Below are 12500 nucleotides of genomic sequence, written 5' to 3' on the forward strand. Positions count from 1 at the left end.
AAAAAAAAAAAAAAAAAAAAAAAAAAAAAAAAACCACTTTTTAAGCTCCTAATTTTAACAAAATAAGCATGCATGCGGTGAGCCAAATTTGGTGGTTATTTAAACATATCCTGGAAAATCCATTCTAATGAAAGATCCATAATGGAACTCATGCCTCTGTGTGGAGTATCAGTTGCTTTTCTCATCCCTGTGACACAACATGACGTAAGCAGCTCAAGGAAAGAGACCTTATTTTGTCTTACAGTTAGGGGGTATAGTTCATCATGATGAGGATGGGATGACACCAAGGCCACGGGCACATGATCGTTACATTGTATCCAGAGTCAGGAAGCAGAGAGATGATGCTGATGCTCAGCTTTCTACTTTTCCTACAGTCCAGAACCCATCTGATGGAAGGGTGCCACCCACAGTTAGGGTGGGTCCTACTCCCTTAGTCTGCCTAATCTAGAAACTCCCTCACAGACGCCCTCCGAGCTTTTACTCCTATGTGATCCTATTGTCAAGTTGACAATATTAGCCATCATATATGTTAATTTTTTTAAGTATTTTTTAAAAATCCACACCAGATGTTGCTAATCTCAATCAGTATTTCATAGTGCAAATTTTATATTATCCTATAGTTTAGCATGTTTCCAATGATTACATGCATTTATAATGGCATCATTATTTATTTGGGAGGCATCCACACCATAATTAAATTATTTATTTAGCAGTTATCTAACATATTAAAAAAATCTCATACACTTGTACACATGTAAAATATGCATACACATATGTGGGTATGACATAGAAGGGAGGTAGACAATACTTTCTGTGTATGTGTTTAGTACATTTTCTCTAAGGTTAACTGGCTATTAAGTAGACAAATCTCATTTAGCGCAATATCCATCATGAAGATCATTTTTCAAGACTTCTGCATGGATGTTCTATGTCTGGCAGGGAGTATGAGACACTAATGCATGCTTCCACCTGGAAACTCAGCTGTACTTCTCAACTCCACAACACACTAGCCTAGGTCTCTTAAAGGAAAACACTGCTGCTTTCTAGAATAGCTTACATAAAAATCTGGTTTCTAAGTCACTTCCTACTAAGTGTCTAGATTGGGATATTTGTGTTTCTCATTTTAGATTCATCTCAATTAAGGTCTTTTATCAAGCACAAATCATACAGATTAAGAATCATCATTCCATTTCTTTTTAATTTCTGGCATTTTAATTAAGACCATGTGAAGTGATGTGCTATAATCCCTTAACTTTGCATCTCAAAGTATAACTATCATGTAATTGAATTCTCCCTGATCAGAAAACCTGCTCGGTCCTGGGGGAACAGGGAAGCTCTTTGAAGCATTCCAAAGCATTTTAGCTCTGTGTCCCTGCCAAGAAGTGCCTCCTCCACTCCTTTTTATGTGTTTACATCCGTTGCAGCCTGGCTACCTGCACCAGACAGGTAACTTCTTGTCATTGCCAAGCATGTGTTTGAAGTGTCCAACCAAAACTCTGCCAGAAAACTGCTTTCCACACAAGCATGGGGAACTAAGTTTGATTCCCAGGACCCACAGAAAAAGTCAGAGTGGCAGTGTGTACCTAGAATCTCCATTATGGGAAGGAGATCACAGGAAGGTCCCTCGGGGTTTTGACCTGCTAGCCCAGCCAAATAGGTGAGAAAGAGAGTGTCTCAAAACTAAGGTGAAAAAAAGATTGAGGAAGACACACACACACACACACACACACACACACACATTCCAGAATGGGTTCAGTGGATGAATGCCAGCCAATGTTTACTAGAGACTCCCAGCTGAGGCAGGAGGGAGCAAATAGCACAATACTCCTGTGTGACGTCTGTGCTGTGTCCTGTGGTTTAGCAAGTTGTCAGCCAGGCTTTTTTTTTTTTCTTTTGTATTGTGTGACCCAGGCTCAAATGCTTGAAATTAGCAATCTGGATTTTTCTCGAAATGTGGAAATAATTTGCAGTTGCTTGAGCTGATTGCATTTGGATTGTGAAGGAGGCATGTGGTTGCCACTTTGTCCCTTGCTTTGGAGTGAAGCAAACAATTGTTGCTCTCTGGGATAAGCCTCCTTCCTTGTCTCCATCGCATGCTCCATCCAGGCAGGTCCCAGTGGATGCTCTTTCCTTGCCACAGCCTGGGTTTTGTTCTGCTCAGCCACTACGAGTTCTAATCATGAGTCTTACTCATTCTTTGAAAATGTGCATTTGAAAGCCTTAACCATCTCCTTTATAAATGACTCTCAGGAAAAGAATCAGTATAGCAATGAATTAGTAAGGTTTCTAACAGGGAAATGCAGTCACAGCTAATTTATCTGTCCTCAAAATGATCAGGCTGAGGGTGGTGACCCATGCCAGTAAAGCTAGGGCTCTAGGGGAAGAAGCCTCAAGTATGAAGACAGGCAGGGCTTCTTAGCCAAACCCTGCCTCAGGCTAGCAAACCAACAAAACACAGAATGATGGTCTTTCCTCCAGAGACTGTACACAATGTGACAGTTGGCACCAAGCAGCCTGATCCTTCTCTTCTGTCTGGTCTCTGGACCACATTCATTCTAACCTCAGGTTCAGCGATCCTGTCAGCTCCTGGAAGGATGTTTTATGCCAAGTGGAGAAGTTTTCTCGACACCTGAACTCACAACCACTCCATCAGCACATGAAACTCTCGTTACCGAGAGAGGCCCACCTACATCAGTGAGAAATACATGGAAAACCGTGTGAAAGGAAGCTGTCAGAGTTTATAGGGCAAATGACTGATGGAGGCCATTACTCCCATCTGCAAGCCTTTAGTTTCCAGAAATTTCCCCCATCCCCCACTTGTTTTTTAAACCAAGATTTTAGGCAAAGGAGAAATTAACGGCATGATTGACTGGGGAACAGGCGGGTGCTGACTATAATAGTTTATCTCTGGTCAGTTGTTTAGGACTCACCCCCATGGAGCAAAAAGACTCATATGGGCAGAATAGAACAACCACATTGTTTTGGGAGGGAAGGGATGGCACATGTATTTATAAATAGATATGCACTTGTGTGTGCACACATGTAGAGGCCAAAGGATAACTTCAGGTGTCATTCCTTAGGAGCTACCCACTTTGTGTTTGAGATGGTGTCTCACTGACCTAGAACTCACCAGATAGGTTAAACAGGCTGACCAGTGAGCTACAGAGATCCTTCTGCATCTACCTTCCTTGTGCTGAGGTAGTAAGTGTGCACCAGCTCAACAGCTCTTTCTGTGAGCCTTGGCAGTCAAACTCATGGCTTTATGCTTCCACAGCGTGCAGCGTCACTGGCCGAGCCGTGCCCCTAGCCCATTTTAAACAGAACAGCATTTTAAACAGAAAGATTCCTTCTCTGTGTTTAATATTTTCTTGATTGTTTTAGTTGGAAATCTTTTTAAACTGCCAAGAAAGTAGGAAGGGGTGTGTGTGTGTGTGTGTGTGTGTGTGTGTGTGTGTGTGTGTATCCTTTGATATACCTTGGATCCAGCTTAGCTCTGCTTCTACCTGGAGTCTGCCTGCTTTTTGTAGCCCTACAATGATATCTAGATTGAAAATTAGGTGAACCTTATGACTTTTGGTGGTGCAGAGACCTTGATGTTACTTCTGCCAAAGTACAAGAAAGGTATGAGGGAGTCCCCTGCCCCAGACTAACTGCTTACACATTAACACCCTAAGCTGTCAGGCTCGTCTTTGCTCCTTAACAGAAATGTGGGCGGCCAGGACAAAGTCTATGAGACAGTGTAGATACAGTAGAAGAGCTATTGCATCACTGCTGCCCATTTAGCTAACTTCCAGGAGAAGAGACACTAAGTTCATGAGAGGCCATCTGAGAAGTGAATAACAAGGACCACTCCACACAGGGTGGACCCAACCAGGAAGACTCAACGGCACTCAAGCTTTAAGTAGCAGCCTTTCAAAAGGACCGGAAAACTTATGGAAAGTTATAATATTCACAGTGCAAAATATGAGGATACGAGTAATTGCATTCCACCTTACTGTTAGTGGCCTAGACACTTCCTTCTTGACTCTAATATCACACAGTTGTCTTTTGTTGGGAGGAAAGGGGTTTCAGATCTTGCCAGCCATGCTGGACTCAGAACAGCATTGAATTTCAACACAAGGAACACGGATGTCATCTGCTAAGGATTAGGGGTGTTTAGGACTAGTGGATAAAACTGCAGAAGTCTCACTCCTCTGAAATTATAAGTTACACACACTTATGTGCACACACACACACCAACTATAACATTACTAAGGAAAAATGTCCTCACAATCTAATGGCCCTGGTGTAGGGGTATATATTATATGTCCTCAAATAGGCCCCATAATAACATGAGAAGTAACTGAGTATTTTCTGCTGAAGAGAGGAGGAAGCTAAAGCTTGAATTGGAATTGGCTAATTAAGTTACTTAGCCAGGTCGTTCTTCCTTTGTTTGCTTGAGACAGGGTTTCTCTGTGTAGCCTTGGCTGTCCTGGAACTCATTCTGTAGACCAGGCTGGCCTCGAACTCAGAAATCCACCTGCCTCTGCCTTCCAAGTGCTGGGATTAAAGGCGTGCGCCACCACTGCCCGGTCCAGGTCGTTCTTCTTTGTCAAAGTTACACAACCACTCCCTAGGTCTCTGCCTTTGGCCACAACATGCCTACCATTAACTAAGTCCAGGATCTGCTGAGCAGTTCAGCTCAGCCTGTACACTCTGGATTGAAATTTGTGTTTGTTTGTGTCCTTGCCTTTTTCCCTCTCTTACTGCAGGACAAAAATTTTGTAACTTTCCCTTCCTTTTAACCCTCACAACGAACATGTAGACAGACCAAACACTTACTTGCATTGCAAGCAAATAATTGCCAGCCACTGCTTTCCCTTCAGAGTAGGATGCCCTGCACAGGCTCAAGCTTCTGTTCACACTTCCTGACCTGTCCTTAATGTCTGAGGGGCCAATGTGGCATCTGAACAGCAGAGGGGACCTGAGGAAGGCTGCACATCATTTGTGTACTGTTTTCTCAAAATGCTTTGTTTCTAGCGTAGGCAGAAAGCTTCACAGAAGATGGAAGAGAGTGTTGCTGCCTCAAAAGTGGAATCTCAGGGAGTGCTTCTCTCCTTCCTGGGAATGCCTGCTATCCCAGAGGCAAAGAAAACAATTCAGCAGTACAGCATATGATGCTAAGCTTGGAGTTAAATCATAGTGAGGCCGCCATTGTCTCTGTAACTATCAGCTGCTTCATGTCTAGATTCCTGCATTTCACAAAGGCCCTCAAAGGAGAGTGGGGTCTGTGTGATGTGTTAGTGATGTGTATGTGTGTAGTATATGCTTGTCTCTGTGGTATATATATGTATATATATAGTATTTCTCTGAGTGTGTGTGTGTGTGTGTGTGTATAGGGTATGGCTGTGGTGTGGTATAGCGTGGTGTGGTTATGTGTAGTATGTATCTCATGTATATTTTAATGTGTAGTGTGGTATAGATATGTGGTATGTATGGATAGGTGTGTATGGTTTGTCTCTATGTGTGTAGTATATATAGCTTAGAGAAATATATGAATTGTGTATATATCTCTGGTGTGTGTGCATGCATGTGTGTAATCTCTCTTTCTCTGGTGTGTCAGATGTGTGTGGTGAGGTATATGTGTGTATCTATGTGTAGTATGTCTGACTATGTGTCTGTGTGTATGGTGCATGCTTCATTATGTGGTGTGTGTGTGTATATGTCTATGTGTCTACATACCTATGTGTTTGGTGTGTGTGATATCTATGTCTGTTTGTGTGTTGGATTCTGAAGAAGAAAGTCACCCTTGTTCTCTGAGTAAAGTCTGCCAAGAGATAAAAACACAGAAGAGCAATATTAATCTCTGGTAGGCAAATGGGTGAGATTTTGCTTTTCCTTTTGCCTCTTTCTCATGAGCCCTAACAAAGAACCAAGTGGAATTGCTTGCTAGTCAAAGACTACCTAAGAATTCAATTTTTCTTTTTAAGTTGGTTGCTACTGGTTTGTGCATTAACATGAGAATAGAAGAGTGTCAAGGAATCAGATGCAACTGCAACTGGAAGTTGGTTTTCTCTTAACTATGGTCAGAAGGATTCATTCAAGTGTCTAAGATGATCAGAGAACGTTGGTTCTTTGTCTTGAACTTTGAAAAAAAAATCCATAACTATCAGCTTATTTTTCCACCATATAATAATATTCAAAGTAAACTCTCCCAGTAGCCCTGTGTGCAGTGTAAAGTAATCAACAAGGTAGCCACAGATAGCTTCATATTTCCCATAGCTGCACAAAATATTTAATTTCCAAAGAAAAGCTGTTGGATCGTATTTTTGCTGCCACAGAACTTGAAAACCATCATGGGGTGCCTTGAGCCACACAGGATGACTCTGGACCAGGGAATATGTCAGTTTGTTTCTCAGTTTATTTATCCATAAAACTTTCCTTGTTTGATAGGTGGTTTGAAGGAGGTAACACATTTAAGTTTCACCCTTAAATTAAATACACTAAACACAGAGGCTGCAATGCAGATTTTCTATGAAAAAGAACAACTTTAGTTATCAGCATTTTTCTAAGTAAGACAACAATCGTGATGAAATAATAGATAGAGAATTATGTTATTAGCCATCAGAGGATTATGTTATTAACCTTAGGTGGCTGTGCTCTGATTAGCATCTATAAAAAGCCAGAGATCCTGAGTTTCAAGCAGACAATGGTCAGATGCTGTGAATCAGCCCCACTCGGCCTAGAATAGCTGAGGTCTACATGCCTGGCTAGGTCAGAAAACATGTGTTTTATCTAAGGAAATGAGACAATTACTTAAAAATATTTTCTTTAGCTTTAGTATCAACTGATGAATTAAACAGCCTTGAGTCATCAGAGATGTTCTGAAGAAAATCTGCCATGCCTTCCCCTCACCAGCAGGCTTTCCGGTTTTTAATCAGACCTCAGTTCTTTGTCCTTTATTTTCTCAGGCTGTTGTGCTGGCCTGCCAGGGGAGCATTAAAAACTGATAAATGCTCCCTTGCCAATGCTCACTCACGGGGCCGTATTTTATTGAGCAAGGCAGATTTTCATTTTGGAAATGAGGTTTTCCACATTACATTACCAATGGCCAGTTGTGCGCAATCATGGCAAGCAGCAGCATGCGTTTCATGGCTCAAAGGCTGCGAGCTGTGTGATTTACTATACAATGCTGAGAAATGCTGCTCCGTCCTCCAGTGATCCTCAGTAAAATGTGAGCTTTTCCTTGCCTCTCTTTATCTGGGGAATGTGTTTCCTGTTATTGTGAAGATAATGGCTTTGGTCATAAAGTGTTTATTCTTGTAGATACCTGAACAGAAAGAGCAAGTAAGGAGTCGGGGGACCCCTGTCTTCTGGGGTTCCCAGCAGTAGGACCAGCCATGCTCCCTATCCCACACCTAAAAGGAAAAGCTAGTGATTTCTTTGTCCCTGCCTGATAGCTCTTTGTTCGAAAATAAGATATGGAGAGACCATCTAGAGTCCTCGAATTTTATATCAATGTTGGAAACTGTCTTATTGAGTCACTTATGTTCATTGAGCTGTGCAAACTGGCTCAGGAAGCAGCCGCTAGAACTCCAAAGTCTGATGGGCTTCTGAAGATAGTGTACATACCACTGGATACTTTCCAGATGTTGATGTGTGTCGTACCCCCAGTGGGAAGTGCTCAACGAGCTGAGAAAACCATTTGATGTTCAGTGGCACGTGTGCCTACCCCCACTCCATATCCCTCCCCACCATCCCTCATAGAGAATTCCTCCAAATTCAGACCTGAAAACACATCCATCTTCCAGGCAAGAATATGACAGCTAGAAAGTCAGGATACTCTCTAAAACTCAGAAAGTAAGGATATTCTAAAAGCTCAGAAAGTAAGGACTCTCAAAATCAGAAGAGAGTGAGAGAGGCGAAGCTGCTTGAGTTGAGGGAGCATATTACCTGATCATAGTGCCTGTGAGCCTGGCTGTCTATAGGGGAAGAGAATAACACGCAAGAAAGGAACCCTCCAGAACTCAGAGGAGTGTGCTGCGGAGAACTTCCCTGAGCAGTGCTGGCTTCTCTACTATTCCTGCTGTTTGTCTTATGTGTACCATTCCTGTGTCCTGGGATAGAAGGTGGGTGAAAGCAAAGCCAAGTCCAGACCTGGAGGAGCATGGAGCTGGAGATTCTACGTTGTCTTCGCAGCTGCTGACCACTGCCTTCCGGTTATGAAACTCTAGTGTCCATCAGAGTCCATGCATTTAAGACCAACAGTGTCTGCTAGTGTGAGAAGCATGGCTGGCTATTTGGTGCCGGCTGCTTCATCTTTACATTTCTTCATGGTCAATTCTGCTCTTCCCGTGTGTCCCACCCCCTTCCTCTTCCTGTCTCCTTGCAGAATCCTACTGTAGGATCCTTGCGACACACTTGGACTTCACAGTCAGCTGTGAAATCTCTCCCCTCCCCCACCTTTCCCAGTCCTCTGATAATGTTTGCATCTTTTTTTTTCCCACTGTTTTATACTGTGTGTGTCAGCCCTTCCTAAGGTGGCACATTTGAACTTGCCACACTTTTGCTATCTGTCCAAGTCTACTGAGCACAGCTCTCTAGCAGTAGGGTGTCTCATGGCTGAGTCACTCTTACTACATTAAGTCTAATACCAGAGGGCTCAAAATTAGCAGGACATAAATCTATCAGTACAGGGTGATGCCCTTAAAAATGGTGATGAAATTAGGTGTGGAGGCACATGCCTGTCATCCCAGAACTCATAGGGCTAAGGCAAGAGAAGCCTGAGAGTTCCTGACCAGTTTTGGCTAAGTAGTGGGTTCTAGATCAGCCTAAACTTCACAGAACCAAGAAAGAAAGGAAGAAAGAAAGAAAGAAAGAGACAGAGACAGAGAGAGAGACAGAGAGAGAGAGAGAGAGAGAGAGAGAGAACAAGCAAGCGAATACTCTTGTTAAGGAGATATATCCATAAGACAAAAGGAAATGACAAGTTATTGATCACAGGGTTTGAGGACTTTATTTTTATAACAGAAAAGATATACTTATGTGTATATGTATGTATATATATACATATATATGTATATATATGTATATATTCACATGTATTTTCATAGGAAAAAGACTCTGAGAGAGTGTAGTGTGTTGTCCCAGTAGTGATATGGAAATTTTGTTCCTTCTTGAATCTACTACTGTTTATGAAATCTTTACTAGGAATTTATTAACTATACAGAAAGATAAATATTTTTCCAGAAAAATAACGAATGACTAAATGAAACAAACAAACAAAAAAGAACACAATGATGAACTCAATGAGCTGTGTGATGAACTTACTAGAGAGAAGAATTGTCTGGCTCATCCACCAGGCTGAGAAAAGGAAATGGTCACTCCTGTTTAGAAGGAAAGAGGAGAATAGAAGGAAGAGGGTAAAGAAAGGAGGGACTGGAGGGAGGGAGAAAGAGAAGGAGAGAGAAAGTTGTTTTTATTTTCTTCTATGACACAAGAATTTTTACATGTCAAGATTTACAATCAAAATATCTTCTGTTAGAAACTACAAATATTCTAATTAGGTTATAAGTATTTTGATGTAATTATATAATACACATGAAAGTAGACTGGGGCCATTGTCATAATTAGCAGAATTCCCCTGAGCACTTGTCAAGAGAGAACTGGTGGGCAGATATGCCCAGCATTAACGCTGAGTCCACAGCTCGAGGGAGGCGGTGATTATCAGGGATCGAGACAGCCTCCTGTCTCGGTCTCAGTGGTCTAGGCCTAGATTCTGTGAGGTTGTCATCCATCTTTAGTAAAACCAGTGGCAGTAATGTTAGGAAGAAAAATGAAACAGAATTTCAAATATCCCAGTGTGGTAAATAAGAGGAGCCACAGAGTTTAAACCCAGCAGGAAACTTTATGCAATTACAGGGGAACTTGCTGCTATGTTTCATTACTGTTGAGAAGGAAAATGCCATTTCCTTTTCATGTGATTCATGCTTGTGTTCTAAGGACATTTTCCTACTGAGGAATTGCTTGTCTTTGCCCCAGGCTCCTTCCTGAATGTCCAATGATTCCCTGGTACCTGGGAATCTTCTGAGTGACCATTTCTTTTCTGCCTAGTAACTACCTCTCCCTTAGAACTTCATCAATATCAGGGCTGGGGACGTGTCTGACTGAAAGAGTTTTGTCTAGTATCCAGAAAGCCCTGGGTTCCATCCCCAGAACCCCATAAAACAGGTTTGGTGGCACATGCTTATAATCCCAGCACTGGGGAGGTGGAAGCCGAAGAATCAAAAGCTCAAGATTAGTCTTGGCTACACAATGAGTTTAAAGGAAGCCAGGCTACAGGGGACACTGTGACTGTCTGTCCGTCTATCTGTCTATCTGAAAGTATATCCAGGGGATAGAGTTCTAAAGTGTTTTCAAATCAACTCAAGCTGCAGTTGGACACTTGAGAGTTTAATCATTCCCAGACTGAAGAGCCACTTGTGTGACATGGAGAGCAGAGCCATGCCACCATTGTTAATCTATAGTATCAATTCCTATTAAAATTTTGTTCTGGGTAGTGGGACACAGCTTCTGTGATAGAATGTTTGCTTAGCATGCGCAAAGCCCTAGATTCCATCCATAACCAACACAGGGTGTGGTATTGCATACCTAATAAGCCCAGCACTAGTTAGGTGGAGGCAGGGGGATGAGAAGTTCAGGGACAACTTTGACTACATAGCGAGTTGCAGTCAACCTGAGAAACAGAAGGGCATAGATCTCTGTGAACTCAATTTCTGCACAGCAAGCTTCAGATGAAAGCTTATGGAGCATCAACTTTATGTTTTAGACCAAGGAAAGTCAGACACATTGTAAGACCCTCCCAGGGGAAGCAGTGTTCTAGGACTAAGGAACTTCACCCTCCCTTCAGAGTACTGCTTTTCCTGTACCTCTGTGTTTTAAGTCCTCCCAGGGCCATCAGGAAAAAGCTGCTCCTGATAGACCAGAGGAGGTAGCCCTCCAGGGAGGCCACCAAGGCTATATTCTGCAGGCAGGAGCCCTGAACACACAGCCACTGCAGGGTTAATTGAAAGAGTGTCTTTTGAATATTGGGTTGTCAAGTCACAGGATTCTGAAGCTGAGTAGGGATAGAAACTTACTCCAAGCTTGATGGATTTTTTTTTCTTTTCTTTCTTTATTTTTTATTTTTTTTATTTATTTTTATTTATTTATTTATTTATTTATTTATTTATTTTTTTATTTATTTTTGGTTTTTTGAGACAGGGTTTCTCTGTGTAGCCCTGGCTATCCTGAAACTCACTCTGTAGACCAGGCTGGCCACGAATTCAGAAATCCGCCTGCCTCTGCCTCCCAAGTGCTGGGATTAAAAGCATGCACCACCACTGCCCGGCTCTTTTATTCTTTTTTTGAAAAAACTTGTGTTCTCCTGTTCTTTTGAAATGTCTGGTTAATGCAAACCAGGTATGTTAGTTAATTCCTCTCTGAGTCCTCAAAAGATACTATGTTTGTGTATCCCTTTTTGAAAAACAAAGACTTTTCTTTTCTTTTCTTTTTTCCTCTGTAAAATCCAAATCATACAACAAATTGAAAGAAACAGCTTTCCAGGAAATGTCTAAGGACAGTGAAAGCACTAAACGCATGGAAACTAAGCACGAGTTTAATTTTTAAGTTATATGTAATTATGAGTGATGACAATGAGAAGAACTTTTTAAAAGGGTTTGATTATACGAACAATGTCTTGAGGAATATGAACAGAAGCAGGCAAGGTCTTCCTAAGCTAGGAGCATGGCGCAGTCGGCATTGTGCTTGCCATGCAAGCTTGAAGACCTGAATTCAACCCCCAAAACTCCTGTGAAAAAGCCGTGTATGATGGCACTGACTTACGATTCCACCCTTGCAGAGACAGACACAAAATGTACCTGAATATATATATAAATAAACATACACACATGAGGGGGAGGTATTCAGGGATTCCAATTTGTGACCAATTGTCCAGTTTCTCTGACAGCTGGCTAATCACGGGGGGAGGGGGGGGACGCGTAACAGAACTTACCATTACTTGGAAATCCCCACTACACTCCAGGGTGTGAGATTAGCAAACAAGACTCTTGTTGGGAGACCTCCCTGGAAACTGACCAAGAGGACCTTGCAAGCTTTGCTTTATGGTATCTTTCCTCCCTATCATACCTGGGGACCCCCATCTGCTTCTCAACCTAGCTGCTAATAGCAGAGCCTTGAAAAAATCGGAAGGAAGAAGCTTGAGATGGAGCCAGCCTTCCCATCTTCTTCTCCTTGCCAGACCATCCCAAATTACCTATGTCTCTTCCTAGAACCACAGCACTCCTAGGAACTTACGTCAGTGCCCTCTCTGGCAGCATCTCACCGGAAGGAAGTGGGATGCTGCAAAGAATTGGGGCATAGGATCAACTGGGTCAGGTGGGAGGCCTAATTCACACCTCTCTAGTAGCCAATGTGTATATCTGTCTTGTCCGTCTTGATTCTTCATCTGTAAAATTACACAT

The 12500-nt window shown here is 42.2% G+C and overlaps 1 protein-coding gene across 4 annotated transcripts in view; it reads left to right on the top strand.

Moving 5' to 3' along the window:
* Positions 1–12500, top strand: part of Nrp1 (neuropilin 1) — a 153738-nt gene that overhangs the window by 87575 nt on the left and 53663 nt on the right. The gene's annotated exons all lie outside the window — the stretch shown is intronic.

Source organism: Mastomys coucha, unplaced genomic scaffold (genome assembly GCF_008632895.1).
Source record: "Mastomys coucha isolate ucsf_1 unplaced genomic scaffold, UCSF_Mcou_1 pScaffold22, whole genome shotgun sequence".
Taxonomy (NCBI): domain Eukaryota; kingdom Metazoa; phylum Chordata; class Mammalia; order Rodentia; family Muridae; genus Mastomys; species Mastomys coucha.